Source organism: Equus caballus, chromosome 12, assembly GCF_041296265.1.
Source record: "Equus caballus isolate H_3958 breed thoroughbred chromosome 12, TB-T2T, whole genome shotgun sequence".
In the NCBI taxonomy this organism is placed as follows: Eukaryota; Metazoa; Chordata; class Mammalia; order Perissodactyla; family Equidae; genus Equus; species Equus caballus.
The window spans coordinates 44,546,256-44,564,391 of record NC_091695.1 but is presented as its reverse complement, the minus strand read 5'-3'; the positions used below and the strand labels follow the sequence as shown (position 1 = coordinate 44,564,391).

The following is an 18,136-nucleotide window of genomic DNA, read 5'->3' as shown; positions in this document are numbered from 1 at the left end:
AGAAGGGGTGGTGGGTGTGTGGGAGCAGTTTCCACCATGAGGGCTTCTATTGTGTCTGAAGTAGGAGGCGAGGTCACCTGAGAGCCAGGAGGAGAGAAGGAGCCCCAGAGCTCGAGGAGCATGAAGGAGATTTGAAATGAGACAGGGAAAGCAAGCGGACTAAAAACCTAGTAGGAGCAGTACAGAAGTCTTTACCCGGCACCTTCTAGCATCAGTTGGTGGTGTAGGCTCCTGCGGGAGGCTGGTGGCTGCGCGCCCTGCACAGGTGTGAGCCTCTCAGCCAGGTGGGGCCCACACAGATGGCAGGGCTGGAGGATAGAGGTGCAGGTGGGCAGGAGAGGGCTTGATGGAAGAGCCCTGGAGTGCGCACAGGGTAGGGAAGAGAGGATGAGTCTGTGACCCGAGTGGGCCCCTAGCCAGGGAAAGCAGACGCGCCCAAGACCTGGGGGTGCTCCAATGCTCAGAACAGCAGAGCAGTAGCTGGACAAGCTCTCAGGGAGGAGAGGAGGTTGAGGTCAGAGGGCGGGCTCCCGGAACTTCAATGATGACAAGGTCAGAAGGGCCCGGGGAGAGAGTCCTGGTTCTGAGAGACCAGGATGCTGGACAGAACTGAGGTCACCTCTCGGGAGCCTGCAGCGGGGCTCGGGGCCGCTGATCGCTGGCTGGTGCAGGCCCGGCCAGATCTGGAGTGTGAGTCACACGACAGCCAGGGTCCCTGCAGCCTGGGGTGCGCATCTGCTGTGCTGACCGGGAGGCGACACAAGTGTAACCAGGCGCCGAGGGGGCCCGAGTCTGACCAGGGGTTTCTGGTGTTTTCCCCTGAAATGCAGCGTGGTCCCCGAGACAGTCGTTCCCTCCTGGGCGGACTTGGGAGGCTGCCATCATGCGAGCGGGAAGCAGGGTTCTGTTTGCAGAAAGCGGACTCCCGTTCCAGAAGCCCCCTGCGAGGCGACAGGCTTCCCACCGTTCAGGTGTGTGTGTGACCAGCCTCGTGGGGACACGAGCCGAGCCGGCAGCTGATGGGGAAGGAGCAGACGGTGGTGGCTTCTTCCCGGCCCCTGCGGCGTGAGGGAGGCCCCTCCGGGGTCCCTCTCGCACAAACGCAGAGACCCTACCTCCTTCTCCTGCCGAGCTGCGTTGTGCTCCCTGGGGCCTCCAGGTGACCAGAGCTGACCCAGGAAAGGCCCCGCCTGGGGTCCCATCGGGCTGGCTGTGTGAGCGGGGACACCCCGCTGCCCCTCTCAGAGTTGCAGCTGCCTCAGTTGTCCCCCAGGGGCGCAGAAGGCTGCACTTTGGGATGGTGAGGCTACAGTAGGAGCCCGCCAGTGGGCCGGGTGCCCAAGTCAGCAGTTCGCGTTGGCTGGCGTGGCCTGTGCCACCCCGAGTCTGCATGACACCCGGCCCTCACGGCCCTTCTCCCTGCCTCTGCCCCCTCCCTCACTGGCTGACGCAGGCTCAACTGGCCTTGCTCACATCCTTCTCCACCCCGACGTCCTAAAACGGCCGCTGGAGCGGGTCTCCACTGTCAACGTGGACGCAGCCTTTCCAGGTCTTTCCTCCTCTGGTCAATGCCTCTGTGTCAGACAAACCGCGCCTCCTCTGCCCACGGGACCCTGCTCCATCCCTGTGCCTCTCCTGCTTCCCCGGGGGTCTCTCCGGACTCACCTGCTCCCTTGACAATCTTCTCTACTTGAGCGCCAAATAGGTGCTAGACACCCAAAGGGCACAGATGATGGCAACTCAGCCCTCTCCCTCACAAATAGCAGGTACACAAGCAGCGAGAAAGCGTGATAGATGCTTGAATAGATGTCTGTGAGAAGCACTGAGGGAGTAAAGAGGAGGGTGACCCCATTTCTGCTGAGGAATCAAGGCAGGCTTCAGGGAGGAGGTGAGATTAAGAAGGGTCTTGAGGGATGAATAGGAGTTCATAAACCCAAAGGGCAGAGAGGCAAGCTGACACATGCAAAGGCCTGGAGATGCGGAAAGACAGAGTGTCCTCTGGGAAGGATGATTATAAGTTCTTGAGGTCAATCCAGAAGGTTTAAAAGGGGATAGGTGGGGCCAGCCTGCGGCGCTGAGGAGACTGGGTAGGGATGGGAGGGAGACGGGGAATCATTGGGATTATGGCGAGGCCTCTGGTCAGGCACCTCGGGAGCAGATTCTGTCTCCACCCCTTCCTGATGCAGCAGCCTCGGTCTCCTGCGCTGTAAAAGGGACACAATAGTCGTTTCCACCCCATTGAGGATTAAATAAAACAGCAAAACGATGAGTGGGCACCGTCTCATCCACAGTGAGCAGTCAGGGATTATTAGGTGCTTTTATTTCCTACAGTCTAATTCCAGAGGCGTTTTCTCTGCTTCGCTCGCTGAAACCCAGCCCCAGCCCAGGCCCCCAACCCTCTTCCTGGCCCCCGGTCCCAACTACGGCGCAGCCTTCCCGGGAGGCCAGATAAGAGAGGGCCGGGTCTCTCCCTGTGCAGAATGGCAAATGAGCCCAGGGAGGGACAGTGCCTCGCCTGGGATCCCACAGTGACAGGCGGCCAGCAGACGTGGGTGGGCCTTGACCCAAGGTGGTCCCCCAGGCGGCGGTGGCAGGCAGCGCTGCTCCGAGCTCTGACTCAGCCGGGCAGCCCAGCCCTAACTGCTGTTGACACGTGATAACACGTGTTTGTTTAGCTGGAGCCACTCACCCAAGGGGTTAATGTTCAACTCCCCCGTCCCCCGGAGCCGTGGCAGGTTGCTGGGTGGCGAGACCCTCGCCAGCCGGGCTGTGCTTCCTCCCCAGACAGCGATGTGAGTCAGCCCGTGCCTTGGAGAGGGGGGGAAGTCTCCGGGAGTCCCTCTTGGGTCTTGGGGAACGCTGAAGGCCGGCAGGCTGGGCTCCTCATTGCTGTCCTAGGAGAAGGAGCCCGAGGCTCGGAGTGGGTCGCACCGCCAGTGTCACACAGCCCACAGGACTCCACCACATGGGGCAGGGCTGGGGGCCTGGGGAGCCCTGGGAGGCCCTGGTGGGTAGTGGCTGGAAGTATGTGGGAGGCTGCTGAGCCGTGGCTGTGGGGCTCATGGGGTTCAGAGGTCTTTGTCCCCTTGTCCCTCTGCCTGGCCCTCCCTCTGCCTACCCCTAACCCGAGCAGCTCCTTCTCCCCCCTCACGTCTCCTGACACAGCCCCCCCCCCCCATTCCCACCCCATCTTCTCTCTGCTCAGCCCTGATCCCTCCAGCCCCAGGGGTCAGACCCAGGGAGACCTGGCCAAGCCGCCAGCCGGTGGGGAAGGGAACCTTTCAGGCACTCCAGCCCCTGTCCTCAGGCTTGGCCGGGCAGGGTTCAAGGCTGCAGGCTGCCATCAGCCATGGGTGCCCTGGGCCAGCCTCTCCTCCTACCTCCCGGTGCAGCGGGGAGCCCAGGGGGTCGTGCTGGGCAAAGGGGCTATGCCCAGATGTGAGCCCCAGGACCGCTTCACCCCACCCGTGACTCCTGCGGAGGGGGCTGGAAGCTGGGAGCAGGGCTGCTGGCTCTGTGTTGGGCCAGGGACGTGGCCTAAAGTCTGGGATGGGGAGGGGGGATGACCGACAGGGACATCGATGCGGGCAGCAGTCTCTCTCGCTTCCACCTGCTGCTGCCACGGCCTTCAGGCCAGGAGGGCGCGGTGGACGGGCAGGGAACACACTGTCCTCTGGCGAGCCCTCTGGCCCACCTCCGGGCACAGAAACTGCTGCTATTGGGGGCTCCCACGCAGCCCCAAGGGCTGGGCCGCTCCAGCACTGAGCTCAAAAACCCAGCCTCAGTGGGCCTCAAGGAACCTTCCCGATCTACCTCTGTACAGCCCGGAAATACAGAGGGGGAAACTGAGGCCCAGCGATGGTCAGGGTGTGCACCGGACAGGGGCAGAGCTGGCTCAAGGATCAAAGACAGCATCTTTCCTCCAGGCTGACCGCTTCCACTGTGGGCAGGAAGAGAAAGCGTGATAGGCCGGGGCCGAGCAGGAGGCAAGAGAGCACCGGCCCCCTCGCTGCCACCAAGAGAAGGAGGAAGAGGCGTGAGGTGGAGGGCTGCCCAGTGGGAGGTGAGGGGCCCTGGGGCAGTGCCCAAGCCCAGCGCCACCTACTTCTGAAGTTCCACCCAGGGCCCCGGGGACAGTCAGTGGGCACAGTGAGGATGCAGAGGGGCAGCCGGGCTCGCAGCCGGGCCTCGGTCAGAGAAGAGGCAGACCCGGGCAGCGTGGGGCAAGCTGGGGTGTAGGCCACACCCTATGCCAGGCAGCCATCCGCCCAGTCAGGTAAACAGACTGCAGCCGGGGTGGCAGCATGTTACTGCCACGTGGCTTCCAAAGGCCTCCGTGTCAGTTGGCTTGAGAGGGGCCCGTGAAGATGAGCAGACCTTGGACTCTGGCCATTGGGCTGCGGAGGACCGGATTCTCCCTCCCCCAGCTTTGGCCACCCACAGACCGGCTGTCAGCAGGGCCACTCACTCCGGGATGCGATGCCTTCATTCACTCCCTCATTCATTCATTCATGGGGCGTTTGCTGAGCGTCCACTCTGCACCATGATCTACACTGGGCACCAGGGAATCCCCTGTCCCGGCCCTCGGATTGTCCACAGTCCAACAGAGAGACAAACACACACACACACACACACACTGTAGCTGGGGCTCTGATGAGGGCAGCCCAGGGGACAAGGGACACAGGAGGCATCCTGGGGAGGGTGGCAGGCACAGCAGGGAAGGCTTCTCAGAGGAAGTGTCCATTGAGCTTGGTTTTAGGGGATGTGGAGTTGGGTCCTGGAAGCAGGGAGGGGCCTGGCCTACCCCAGGAGCAAAGCCCCAGCCAGACTTTTACTGCATGCCCCCCACTCATTTACCCCCAACGGCCTCTTCCCTGGGCCGAGAGCTGAGGCCTCAGACGCGGCCCTGGACTGACACGATCTCCTTCTACAACCAAATCAGCACCCCCTTCACAACACGCCGAGATATTTCAAGAAGGAAATGGAGAGGTGCGTGGTGGGGTCATGAAACACGGGCTCTGGGAGCAGACTGACCCGGGGTTGAGCCTGGGCTCAGCCACTTGCTGGCTGCAGCCTTCGTCTTTCTGAGCCTCGGTTTCCTCATCTGTGAAATGGGTGCCCGTGGAGCTTTGGTGAGGATTAGACGAGATGACCGGTTTAATGTGCCTGGCATTGGATCAGCTCTCCGTAAGCCCCAGATCTCGGCTGTGCAGGAGGCCCCCCGAGAACACTGAGGCTGGCACTCAGCATTGGTGTGGACGGAGGACACGGAGACCTCCCGGAGAACATGCCTTCCTCCGCGGCTTCCTGAACCTGAGCTGAGTGTCAGCTGCTTCAGCACGTCCCTGCTACCTCCTCCAAAGTCCGCCCGACCCCTGCCGCCAAGGAGGCAAACAGGAAGGGACCAGGGACAGGCTTGGTTCCCTTGTCATGGTCATTCGCTATGTCCACCTGCTCGAGGTCAGCCCCCTTCTTTGGAAAAGGTCACTTCCCTGTTCTCAGTCCACGTGGCTCAGGGTGGACCAGCCTCCCAAGCCCTCCAGCCTGAGTGCAGGGCTGGCCAATCCAGAGGGCGTGTCCCCTGGACACTGTGACAGTCTAGGGATGGACATATGACCAAGCTGGGCCAACACAGGGCACCTTTGGGATTTAGCTGGGGCCCGAGGGGAGGAGGGGGGAGCTCTCTCCTCCAGGGTTGCTCCACGGGTGGGACATGAGCCTGGAGCCACTGCTCACCTTCTTGCCACCACGAGGTGCTTGCCAGCATCCCCAACTTCTTCCAGTGCCTTCCTTACCAGGTCCTGTCTCAGGCACGGTGCAGCCAGGAAAACAGGATTTCAAGCAGAGAAGGATTGAATCCGGGCTCTTAGGCGCTTCTAGAACCCCTGAAAGAGCTGGAAGAGTGAAGAGCAGGCAGCACCCCCCGCCCCGACCTTGGTGTTTGGAAATCAGGAAGTGCCGGAATTGCAGGTGCCCCTGCACCACAACTGGGTAAGCCACTGGAAGACCCCTAGAAGTCACTGGCCAAGTGTCACATCTGGCAAAGCCCACACGGCCATCACTGCCTCCCTCCAGCCTTCCAGAGCTCAAGCAAATACCTGTGATTGACAGACTAACCTGGAACCCTGCCGCAGGGGACTCTGGGAAATGTAGTTCTCAGGCTTCTGGCCCCTGCAATATATGGCAGCTGTAGAGGGGGGAAATGAGGCTGGAAACAGGCCCCCTGGCCTGATGAGGTCTGCACAGCCCCAGCACAGTGGTGCCCCCCACCCCAAGGCATGGTATGTTGCCTCCCAACCACGCAATCCTGGGCCAATCGCCAACCTCCCCCATGCCTGTCTCCTGGCCACCCACCCCTCAGGGCTAACGAGAGGATTTTGTGTGATAATCCTTGTAGAAAGCTTAGCACAGGGGGCCTTGGTGCCCAGGGAGCCTCGACAAACACTGGCTGTGGTCGGCAGCATAGGACGCTTCTTTGGGGAGGAGCCCCGGCCACTTTGTTGAGTTGTCCGCTATCTGATGCGCCTTCTGCAATGTGGAGTTCCCCCGGTGGAGGGCTTGGTTGGGGTGGGCACCACAGTCCTGCCCCCCACTCTCTAGCCTATAGGCTCAGGCTGTGCATTCCTCCACCAAGAGTCAGGGACCACAGGAGCTCTTCCCTGTGGCTGTGACTGCAGCATCCCATGGTGACACTGTCCCTGGTGATGTCAGTGGTGGTCAGACTGGCCCACAGAGCAGCCTGTCCTAGAAACCCAGGCTTTGGGCAGCTTCTTGCCTCCTCGAGCTCCTTCTTTCCAAAACAGGTTTCCCGCCCTCTCCAGGGGCTGGGAAGAGCTCTCCCCGAGAGGCTTCCAATAAATCCTTTTCTTCCTAAGGTAACCTGAATCGGTGTCTGCTGCGTCAAGAGATTTTCACATATTGAGTATATGGGGTAACTATTCGGGTTCAAACTGATTCGGCTTGAACTGAGAAGGCTGACTTAAGGACTATTCAAAGTACCCTGTATTCTGCTTTAACCGTTAAAGTGTGCACTCCTTTGAGATAAGAATGTGTACTTCCCCTCCTACGCCCGATTGGTGACGCCCGATTGGTAACACCCGTGTTAGTCCCTTTCCTGACATCAGGGTCATGTTGACCTGCAATTTGCAACTAAATTCCTCCTTGAAACTTTGAAAATGTATCTTGGGTGTGTTGTTGTTGTTGTTGGTGGTGGTGGTGGTGAGGAAGACCGGCCCTGAGCTAATAATATCTGTTGCCAATCTTCCTCTTTCTGCTTAAGGAAGATTGTCACTGAGCTAACATCTGTGCCAATCTTCCTCTATTTTTTTGTATGTGGGATGCTGCCACAGCATGGCTCCATGAGCAGTGTACAGGTCTGCACCCGGGATCCAAACTTGTGAACCCTGGGCCACTGAAGCAGAGAGTGGGAACTTAACAACTACGCCACCGGGCCGGCCCTCCCTGGGTATGTTTAATGTATGTTCTTTTTTTTTTTTTTTTGAGGAAGACTGGCCCTGAGCTAACATCCGTGCCCATCTTTCCATCTTCCTCTACTTTATGTGGGACACCTGCCACAGCGTGGCTTGCCAAGCGGTGCATAGGTCTGTACCCAGGATCCGAACCAGTGAACCCCAGGCCGCCAAAGTAGAATGTATGAACTTAACCACTGCGCCACCAGGCAGGCCCCTATTCTTTGTTCTAAAAAGATATAAGACGTGTACTGAAAACCACACTTCTCCAGAACGCTTTCCTCCTTCCTGAAAAAGCCCTTCCCAGGTTATAATCCTCACCCTGCCTCAAGTAAAACCTTATCTCTCTTATCTATAGACTGGTTATTGGTCATTTTGCATGGACACCTGTCTGCAACCAACTGATGCACCCTGAACAGTCCGTGGCCGGTGGCTGTGGGGCTGTGGCTGTCACATCAGTTCTGGGGGAAGACGTGTGGGCCAGTAAGAGTGAACGGGGATGCGTCCAGAGATGGGAAAATGGAGCCAGTGAAGGTGGTATCTTCAAAGAACATTTCAAGTGGCTTGGGAAAATGCTCATGGTATATGTCCGTTGAAGTACAATTTACATAAAGTCCACAAGTTTTAACACACAACTTAATTATTTTGGATAAGATTATTTGGTCCAAGATTATTTTGGACAAGTTACACCTGTGTAACTACCACCCAGCTCAAGACATAGGACATTTCCAGTCCCCAGAAGGCTGCCAAGTGGCCCCTCCCAAACGATACCTCCCCAGCGGAGACCAAGATCCTGACTTCCAATCCCGTCAAGTAGCTCTGTTGTTCTAGAACCTCATAGAAATGGGATCAGACAGTGGGCATTCTTCTGTCTGCCTTCTCAAACCCCACGTTAGGGCCATGAGATTCCTTCAGCGTGTTGTGTACACTCTTCATTGCTGTGCAGTATTCAGTTGTGTGAAGACACCACTATTGGTTTACACACTCTACTCACATTGGGCACTTGGGTTGTTTGTTTCTTTTCTTTTTTTTCTGCAGAGGAAGATTTGCCCTAAGCTAACATCTGCTGCCAATCTTCCTCCCTTTTTCTTCTTTTTTTTCCCCCTCAAAGCCCCAGTACATAGTTGTGTATAGTTGTAAGTTCTTCTATGCGAGCTGCTCCCACAGCATGGCTACTGACAGACAGGTGGTGTGGTTCCCCACCCAGGAACCGAACCCGGGCCGCTGAAGCAGAGCACAGCAAACTTTAACCACTAGGCCATCAGGGCTGGCTCTGGGTTGTTTCTTATTTGGGGCTACAATGAAGGGTGCTGCTGGGCACCATTCACGCATGCCTGTTGGTGGACATAAGCACTTGTTTGTACCCGGTATATATCCAGAAGTGACGTGTGGATGCCCACAATCCAACTCTTTCTCCACAGTTTGTTAGGAAAAATTTCAAATCTACAGAGAATTTGAAAGAATTGTTCAATGAATCCTATAAATGCTCACCTTGGATGCTGCAATTAACATTCTACTCCAGCTGCCTTATCGTATCTCCGCCCATGTGCCCATCGCTCCAGCCATCCATTACTCTATCTACTTTTGTTGATGCAACAACATAATTTTAAGGGGAAAAAAAAGCAGGATACAAAATTATCTAAAAGCCCAGACTCAGAGAAACCGGGCGGAAACGCAGCAAGCCCCCAGTGGCCACGGTGATCTCTGCCTGGTAGAAGCTTTTATTTTTCTTTTCAGTGTTTCCCAAATTTTCTGCAGCGAATTTCTAGTAATTTTTTGGATCAAGAAAAAAATCCATGGGGCTGGCCCGGTGGCGCAGCGATTAAGTTCACACGTTCTGCGTCAGCGGCCCGGGGTTCGCCGGTTCGGATCCTGGGTGAGGACATGGCACCGCTTGGCAAGCCATGCTGTGGTAGGCATCCCATGTACAAAGTAGAGGAAGATGGGCACGGATGTTAGCTCAGGGCTAGTCTTCCTCAGCAAAAAGAGGAGGATGTTAGTTCAAGGCTGATCTTCCTCAAAAAAAAAAAAAGGAAGAAAAATATCCATTTTCAATAAAATAGGAGGTTTATCTTTTATAGGACTGGAATTTCTTTCTTTGGGGAAGGGAGGCAGTGGAGAGATGATCAGGGTGAGGTGGGAGGAGAAGGAGCTCAGGGAAGAAGCAGGTACCAGGTGGAGAAAGGAGAGGAGGAATACGTTGGGGGAAGGCCGTACTCTCTGGGCAAAGTCCTGCTTGCCTCTCCAGAAGACAGCACTGTGGTTACCAAGCACTTCCCGGGGCAGAAAGAATGGTGCCCCAGCTGGTCCAGCAGCCCCTGCGGGCTCTGGTCAGTTGGCAGTTTCTGAGTCCAGCAGGGGCTTGGTCAGTCCTGGAAACAGGGCTCGAGCTCCCCGGGAGAAGAAAAGATAGGTGTGAAGAAAGTAGAACGTGGCCAATTGCCCCCAAGCCTCCTGCCCCTAAGAGGTGTGAGCTGGAAAAAGGTGATCCATAAAAGGGGGGAGAGTCACGGGCAGCACCTAAGAGGAAACTTGGGAGAAGGTAATGAACGAAGGGACAAGGGTACTGTGCTATGCTTTGGTGTTTCTTTCTATGAAAAGCTTTCCAAGATATGCAAATGGCCAACCAGCGCATGAAAAGATGCTCAACCTCACTCCTCATTAGGGAAATGCAAATCAAAACTACAAAGAGATACACTTCACACCCATTAGGATGCCCACTATAAAAAGAAAATGCAGAAAACAATGAGTGTTGGTGAGGCTGTGGAGAAATTGCGGGAATGTAAAACGGTGCCACTGCTGTGCAAAACAGTATGTGGTTTCTCAAAAAATTAAGCATAGAATTACCATTTCATCCACACTTCCACTTTGGGGTCTATACTCCAAAGAATCGAAAGTAGGGGAGCCAACCTGGTGGCATAGTGGTTAAGTTTGTGCATTCCACTTTGGTGGCCCAGGGTTCACAGGTTCGGATCCCAGGCATGGACCTACACACCACTCATCAAGCCATGCTGTGGTGGCGACCCACATATAAAATAGAGAAGAGTGGAACAGATGTTAGCTCAGGGCAAATCTTCCTCACACACACAAAAGAATAAAATTCTGAAACATGCTATAACATGGATGAACCTCAAGGACATTTCACTAAGTGAAATACACCAGATAAAAAAAAAGACACATATTGTATGGTTCCACTTACACGAGGTCCCTAGACTAGAGAAATTCACAGAGACAGAAAGTAGGATGGTGGGTGCCAGGGGCTGGGGCATGGGGATGGGAGCTTTTAAAGGGCACAGACTTTCAGCTCTGCAAGGGGAGAAGAGCGCTGGAGGTTGGCTGCACAACAATGAGAAGTACTTAACATTCCTGAGCAGTACACTTAAAAACGTTTAAGATGGTAAAGTTGGTCAGCTCAGACAAGAAAGAGCAACCTCCTGGGACAGGCAGTAGGACCGTGTGAGGACCCACTTGGCTCATGGTCATGAATTTAAGGGAAAACCAGTTGAACCACTTATCCTCCAGACTTTCAGGGGCAGCTGAGAAGGGCAGGTAAAAAGGAGCCAGTTGGTTTCCCCCCACCCCCGTGGGGGTTTGCGGGGTGACTACAACAGAGGAAGGGAGTGATGTGTTAGGCTAGGCCAGCTGCTATAACAAATAGCCCCCAGTCTCAGCAGCTGAACACTTAAAGCTTTGCTTCTGGCTCACACAAAATCCTTGTAGACATTCCTGGTCAGGCATCTCTCCTCCACGGGGTAATTCTGGGATGCAGGCTCTCTCCTTCTCGTGATGCTGTTGTCTTCACCTTGCATCTCCCTAGGTCACCCCAAAAGAATAAGAGTGTGGGGAAGGCATACCACATATTTAAGGTCCTTGGCCCTGATGGGACACGTTAGTCCATTCACGTGGTGGGCAGGTAGCCTTCCATGTGGTGATCCAGGGACCCAGGCACCTTGGGGCTACTGCCACTGTCCTGGCTTCTTCCCTTGGATCCTTCGCTGCTAGTGAAAGACAGGGGAAGCGGGAGGGCAGAGGGGCTCTCCCAGGAGAAGTGACCTATGTAAGGAGCCACGTGGTCCTAGCCCATTGCAAGGGGGTGGGGGGCTGGGGAATGTGGTCTTCCTGTGCGTCCGAGAAGGAGAAGCGTGCCCCAGAGTGAAAGGACTCATGGTCTCCACCAGGAGGGGCAAGCGAGGTTATGAGGGGCTGGGATCTACACTGGGGATGGGGGGAGATGAAAGCTGGAGGGAGGACCTGCTAAATCGGTAAACAGAGGGTGGAAGGGAGTCGGAAATTGTAGCCAGGGAGGGTCCCAGTGGAGAGCCCTAAGCTCAGAGGATGGGAGCTGCTGGACCCAAAGTGGGAAGCTCCAAAACAAATTTGGGGGCAGGGCTATTTCTAATAAGGTGCAGAGCGTGGCAGCTGGCATCTGTGGAAGAAAGAGGGTAGAGGTGCAGGTAGATGGGATGACAGAAGCCTGGAGCACAGTGTTTTTTTCCTTTAACGCTCTGGCTGGGGGCCAGGCTCCGTTCTAAGCTTGTCATAACTCTTCACTCATTTAATCCCTCTAACAACCATCCGAGGTGGGGACTCATATTGTCCCCGTTTTACAGGCAAGGAACCGAGGCACAGAGAGAAGAATCGCCTGTCCGGCGTCAAGTAGCAAATAAGGGGTGGGACTGGGATTAGAACTCGGGTCGTACGGCGCCACCACCTCGGGAATCTTCAATGCGTCCATCCACTCATGGACGCACCTACAACGTGAAGGCACTGAAGGAGAAAGAGGGACTGAGGGGTCAGTAGACGCGGGCGGCCAGGACAGGAGAGGGTGGGGGTCTCCGGGCGTGAGCCCCATTGTTGCTGTCGTTGTAAAAATAAACACTAATTGCAAAGGCAGCTTCATCAAGCCTGGCGAAGGAAAACGGTGAATGCCTTAGCTGCTGCCAACTGAGTATTAGGGGGTGATTCCCACCAGGTCCCGAGCGGGGCGAGGAGACTTGTAAAGCAGGGAGGCCCCGCAGTTGACAGCGGTCAAGCTGGGACGCTCCGCAGAGGCGGGGCGGCTGAGGTCGGTCTGGGGCCTGGGGACCCCACCTCCGCGCAGACCCCGCCCACGTCCTCCCGCCCACGTCCAGTGCGCGGCCGTCCCCAGGTTTTCCCCGCACCTGCCGCTCCGCCCAGCGCCTTCTCTCCCACCGCGAGCGAGGGGGCGCAGGAATCCCGTCGGGCCGGATTCCCAGGCAGCGGGGCTGGGGGAGGAGAGTCGGGCCACAGCCTCCCAGGACCCAGCTGATCTTCCAAGGGCGGCTTCCTCCTTTTCCTTCATCCCTCCTGTCTGTCGCCGCTCCACCCCCTGTGCCCTGTGGGACAGGCCAAGGTCACATAGAGGGTCGTCACTGGGGCCCCACCGACCTCTGAGTGGCTTCTTCAGGTCAGGGTGGGGTTGGCAGCTGCCAGCTGCCTTGCTTCCCTGTCAGTCACAAGGAGGGGTTGGAGACACCGCTAGGGATGGCAAGTGCCCCTAGGAAGAGAGACCCTTCCAGGAGGTAGGAGCCAGACCCTGGGTTGGGAGAATGGGGACTGTGGATGGCCCAGCGGCAGCATGGCATCCTGGGTAAGCAGAGCCAGTGACTCCTGCCTGTGCCTGTGGCCTCAGCTTGCTCATCTGCACAAGGGGTCCTTGGGTCATGCTGATCCTTCTCCACGGAAGGAACCATCCCAAGGCCACCTGGCACAAGTGTAGCCTGCAGGACCCAGGGCGGACGGAGGGGAGAGGAGCCCAGTGAGGGTGCAGTGCCTGAACCAAGGTTCCCGACTTCTAGTCCAGGAGTCTCATCCTCATGGTGTGACTTCCATCATAATTGGGACCTTGTGAAAATGCATTTATTGTGTTACAAAAGTAATACATACAAGGCACAAAACCACAGGACAGGTTTTCACCAACTTTGGAAAGTGAGTTTGGAAGGTGTGCTTTAAAGCACAGGCTATGGGAACACGGGGAATTCATTCCGGGAATTCTAGGGGTCACTTCCAGCAGGAGGCCAGGAGGGCCTCCGATTTAGATTTTGGTGTCATCTCTAAATAAGGATAATCCGATTGTCACAGAGATATGTGGTCAGGCTTGAAAAATGTTCTTCACACCATACCCCTCCCCACTACTATCTGATGAACAGTAAAACTGTCTTTTATGAGACCTTTTGCATGTATGTTAAAAGCATCAATTTTTTCAACACAAGTCTTTCAAATATGCCTCAGTTTTGACACTCTTGTTAAGATATTTCTTCATTTTTGAGAGTCCAGGAGCCTCAATGAATGGAAAAGGCCCCAGGCCCCGTCAGACCTCTGGGAGGCCCGCACAGCCCTCACTGCCAGAGCTCCCGCAGGCTTTGCTCTCCCAATGACACTTGGGATGAGTTGCTGCAAGGCCACCCTTACTGACAACACGCGATGGCTGCTCTCTGCCAGCTTCTGGGAATCCAGCTAAGAATCAGTAGAAGGGCCCAGCTGCCCTTTGTGGGGCCCTGACTCTGTGCCCAGCCCTCTCCCCGCTGGTTTCAGTGACTTCCACCAACAACCCTGTAGGTTAGGAACAATGATCTCCATCTGGCTTAGAGAGGTAGGTGACTTGTCCAAGCTGACATGCTGGGTGGAAGCACTAGCGTCAAAGACAGGTTTTACTCTTTTCACGCTTAATACTCAGGATCCCTGTAAATGGGGGGTTGGGGGTAAGGTCTGTCCCATCCACTGGACATGCGGATGTTCAAGTCACCTGCTTTCACTAAACCATCAGGGCCCTAGGCCCCGCCTGTGGCCCCAAGTCGCTAAGGCTGGGTGTAAGGCAGAAGGAGGCCACCAAATAAGACCACACGTGGGCTCAGAGACCTCCAGGAAGCTATAGTCTCTAGCTGGCTGACAGAGCATCCTGGGCTGGGGCCAAACCCCAGCCCTCTGTGAAGGGGCCCAGCTCCGTGTCAGTCTGCTGGTGGCGGCTGTAACCCAATCTTGAGCATGTAGGATTTCAGCCTGTTGGCCTCTCTGTGTTCACATCAATATTTTAAGGCTCAGTACTGAAGATGGGGCGCGTGGTCCCAGGTGTAGCCTGGAAGGAGGTGAGCACAGCCCAGCCATGGCTTTCCATCTCCAGCCCTCTGGGGAACCCCCACTGCGCCAAGCTTCCTGTGCTTCCTGGGCCAAAGGATGCACTTTTGGCGCAGAAGGATGAGGCGTCCTTGCATTCAGGGAGGAGTCCTGGCTGAGTTCCTGGGGTTCTGCCCTTCCTAGCTGCTTGCTTTGGACAAATGTTTCACCTCCTGGTGAAGTTCAGCCTTCTCACCTGGGAGATTAAACGCTAACACACTCACCTCACTGCTGGTTGTGCAAGTTCAAGGATGCTGGGGACAGGTGCCGGGCTGGGCACAGGACCTGCTCCGACCAAGTGCTTGACAAGTGGTCCCTTCACTGGGGGAGGCAGACTTACAAACCCCTTCCTTGGAACAGGCCTTGCAGCTGGAGTTAGCGGCAGGGCTGGGGCCCATGAGTGGACCCCTCTATGCCCCGGGGGAGCCCCTGGTCTGCCCAGTGAGCGGCCCTGGGGACTTCCCGGTGCAGCCCCTCAGGCCAGACCAGTTTGTGGGAATGCCAGAGCGTGGAGGGACCTCCTAATTTCCCCCTCCCGTCTCTCCTGAGGCCCATTACCCCCACCCTCTGGGTCTGCTCTCAGAATTCCCCATCAATCAATGAGCTTTGGCCAATGTTTTTGTCTCAAGAGAAGATTCTGTAATTGGAACACCCTCTCCCCAGCATCAGTACCTGTCCGTAGCAAATTTCTCTCCAAGCCTTGTCCATTTGTGCACAAATGTCGACATTTTGGCGACCAGAATGTATATTCCCATTTGAATTCTTTTCTTATATGACATTGTCTTCCTAGGCTGAGTCGCTCTGAGTGTGTGCATTATTCATTACCGAATGCCAAGCCGCAGCCAGAGAAGGTATGCCACGCAGTGAGCTGCATCTAACGACATGGGGTCCCTCCTGCTTGCTGCACACTTTGCATGCATCCTCTCATTCCCAACAACCCTATGCCCTGAGATTATAATTCCCATTTTACAGTTGAGGAAACTGAGGCTCGGCTCAAAGTCATTCAGTTAGTAAGTGCTGAGCCAGGACCTCATCCATTCAGCAAATATTTCTGAGTGTTTACAAACATCAAGGCACCGGCGGAGAGAACAAGATATTCAAGGTCCCCACTCTCCCAGAGGGTCCAGTCTGGTGGGCAGACCGACAATACGCAATTAAACAGACAAGGGTGAGGGGAGAGGGTGGTAGTGGGGTGGAGCAGGAGCCAGGCACAGCTGTGTTCCTCACTCTCCAGGGGAGCCAAGCCCTCGGGCTAGCACATGAAACTTGTGAAAAGTGAAGCCTCCCTACGAGCCTTATCCTGGTCACATTTAACTCCTGTCTCATACACCAGCATGTGGGCCCAACAGCCCTGAAAGCCCCAGTGCAGGGCGCCGGACATTTAGGTTATTTCCAGCTTCCTCCAAATCGAGATCATGTGGCAGTGGACAGTTTTACGCATGGGGCTTTTGGGTTCGGATGGGACTTCTTTTCTTGGGAGGGTCTTGGGAATGGAGCTGCTAGCTCAAGAGTTATGAGCACATGGATCCCTCTGGGTCTCTCCCTTTGGATAGTGACATCTGGCGCTTTCTCTGAGCACGGACTGCGTGCCAGCCTTGCCTTCATTATACGTCCTCACAGATGACTCTGGAAAGTTGGTTCGATTATGCCAATGCAGAGAGGCTTAGCCGAGGCACTTGACTCCTTCTCAACCTCTCAAAGCCCAGCTCAAACAGCCCTGGGGAGGCTCCCCCACTTCTACAGGCAGGATTAGTCTTTTTTCATGTAAAACCTATTATTTTAGCATTACTATATGCCACGCTTCCTCAGCCTCGGCCCTGGTGGTTTTGCCCCAGCGCCAAGGGTGGGCCCTGATTGGCCAAGCCAAGGATGGGCCAAAGAGAGCCACATCTAGGACTTTCCTTTGACTGCAGGGGAGAGAAGTTTGTATCCTGTGGATGTGGTGCTCTTTACACAAGGAGCCAAGACACCTGCCTTGCCCCTCACTTAGCCAACGGAGCTCGGCCGAGGCACTCAGCCTCTGGAGGACTCAGTCTCCACATCTATTAAATGGAAGCAATAAAAGATACAACTTCTCCAACAACTTTAATGAGGCAACTTCTTAGTCCCACAGGGAACGGCAATCCCAGGCAGGCGCCTGTGGGTTCTCAGAGCCCAAACCAACAGATGCCACAAAAAGATATTTTGAATGATACAGGCTCACCCCCTCTAGTGTCCCTTCCTCCTGGCCAGGTTCCTGTCATTCCTCTGAGATTATCAGGCTGGTGCCAGGAGACAGTGGGAGAAAGAGCCTGTCACCTGGGCAGGCCATGGGGGGGCACCCCTCTCCCTGCGGGCTGGTATTTTTAGACGAAGTCCTTGGCTATTTTATCTATGTGGTCTGACTGGAGACCTTGATTTCTCAGCTTTTCAAACATCCAATGGGACTCTCGCCTGGCCTCCCTCCTAAACACCGGGGCTGCTGCCAGCCCCCTCCAGTTCAACATGCAGGCCCACCTCCACGGCTGTCTCGTCGAAAGCCCCCTTTCATTACAATCCTTTTGTTCAGTAAGACCATTTTTCTCGGAGCAAGTTCAGCCAAGTACACACTCTTTAAAAAGAGATTTTTTGCTTCTGGCAGACTGTGAAATCCCCGCACAGAAGCCATTTCCTGTGCGCCAGGCGCTCGCTGAATTTCCTAACCTACCAGGGAAGCCTCATGTCCCGACTCCTGTCCGGGAAAACAGAATCCGGAATTTTTCTATTTATTGTGCCCCATTTACTTCCAGGAAGGACTGGGGCGTGGGGTCAAAGAGGAGTGAGGGACTCGGGGCTGTGTGGCCAACGGGAGCAGGGGCCCCGGTCCCCTCTGCGGGCAAAGGTGCGTTGGTCACAGTCACGCGGCGGCCTCCAGCGTGGACGGGCGGGGCGGCGTCTGCAAAGCGGGCAGCCCCGTGGCACTCACCTTTGGCCAGTGTCCCGGGCAGCGACCGGGATGCCGCCCCGCCCGCCCCGTGCATCCAGGCCCCGGCGTCCTCAGCACCACGGACAGGGAAACTGAGGCTGCTCGAGGCCTCATGGGCTGGGCCGGCTGCGCGGTATTGAAACCAACCGCCTCTTCCTCCTTGCGGGCCCCGGTGTCTGACCCGGGGGCAGTCATTCCTTCGGCTCCGGCTGGACGGGGCGTGGCGCGCCTCGCAGGGAGCTGAGCCGACGCTGGGAAACGTTATAAAAACACACCCGCGGAGCTGCGGCCGGAGGCGCCTCTCCCCAAGGTCACGCGGCAAAGAAGCCAGCCTCCAGGCCCGGCTTCCTGCCTGTCCCCCGCCACGCCCCCGCCGCTGATGGCCTGGGGCGTCCAGGAAAGCTTGGGCCCCCAGAGCCCAGTCCCAGGCCCCCCGAGACGCTGGGACCTGCCCCCGCCCGCTCTCCGGACGCCCCCGCGCCTCGCGTGCTCCTCTCCACCCCCGCGGCCCCCCGCACCGGCTTGACGCCCCGCCCCCCGCGGCCGCGGCGCCCGGGGCGGGGGCGTGCCGCAGCCAATGGGGAGGCGG

The 18,136-nt window shown here is 56.4% G+C and overlaps 1 long non-coding RNA gene across 1 annotated transcript; it reads right to left on the bottom strand.

The window, feature by feature from the left end:
* Positions 1-2,301: 2,301 nt before the first annotated feature.
* On the bottom strand, positions 2,302-3,941 carry LOC138916761 (uncharacterized). Its single transcript, XR_011424145.1, has 2 exons — positions 3,814-3,941; positions 2,302-2,894 (listed from the first exon to the last, which is right to left on the bottom strand). It is a non-coding gene; the product is annotated as an uncharacterized lncRNA (long non-coding RNA).
* Between the last annotated feature and the right edge of the window lie 14,195 nt (positions 3,942-18,136).